Here is a 1111-nt window from a genome sequence, read left to right on the forward strand (position 1 = left end):
AGTGTTTAATTTAATTGGGTATTAAAACATATAGGAATTTAATTCCCGTAACACTTAACTCAAAAAGCATTGAGGCCTCGACGCCATCTTGTTTCGGGGCTAACAGCCCATTAGTCCAAACCTATGCTCACCAAGTTTAGTCTTCAAAGTCTTTTCCTTTTAGGAGAAATGGCCATGTCGTGATTGGTGATGTTTTGTACATTTGCAATAAGATTCCATTCACCATCGGCTGGAATTTACCGGGACAGCGGAAAAATTACCAAAATTTGAACATTTGAATAAACGGAAACTGAATGTCTGAGAGACAACCGGGGCCAGCAAGATCTGGCCCGCCGCCATCGGCGAATTTGACAAACATTCGCGGCCGTCTAGTAAGGGACCGTACATTTGCAATATGGAGTTTCTCATTGATCATACAGCAAATGCCGAAAAGTGCCCTTTATGTATGTAAATGAGATATTTATGTATTTAATTTTCAATAAATATGAAAACATTTCTAAAAACATGTTTTTACTTTGTCGTTATGGGGTATTATGTGTGGATGGTGTAATGCAACAAAATGTGGAATAAGTCAAGGGGTATTAATACTTTCTGACAGCAATGTATGTTTCCTTCTGCCATGTGTTGCCCTTTATCAGATCCTTCATCCATATATTCAGTATAGAGGCCAGCCATAGTGACTGTGAGGCTTAATCCTAATCCATTTGTGGCTTGTTGTTTTGATTAAGTGGTCACGGGGCTTGTCTGAGAAGACACTTGGCGATATTCACTACCAGCCTATAGCCATGGACTGGACTAGAGAGAGCTATACTACACCTGGAGAATGACTGAGGCCATGTGTGTACCAACCTAGAGGTACCACCCATCATCACAAAAACAACTGGAACAAGTTGTCTCCTGTTTGAATAAATATGTCTGAAAAATCCTCCAAACATCCCTTTCTCTTCCTTCAATGTGTTCTGGAGGCTGAAAAGAGTTAGAAAAATAAGGTCTTTGCTGCTGATGTGCTAAAATACTGAGGGAGAGACCTCATCGTGGAGAGGCAACCTGGCCAGGTAAGATGGGTCTTGCAATTGTGTTGCAGTTTTCTAGTGTGATGAAGGGATTTGAC

Source organism: Oncorhynchus mykiss, chromosome 5 (genome assembly GCF_057628025.1).
Source record: "Oncorhynchus mykiss isolate SJ-2025 chromosome 5, ASM5762802v1, whole genome shotgun sequence".
In the NCBI taxonomy this organism is placed as follows: Eukaryota; Metazoa; Chordata; class Actinopteri; order Salmoniformes; family Salmonidae; genus Oncorhynchus; species Oncorhynchus mykiss.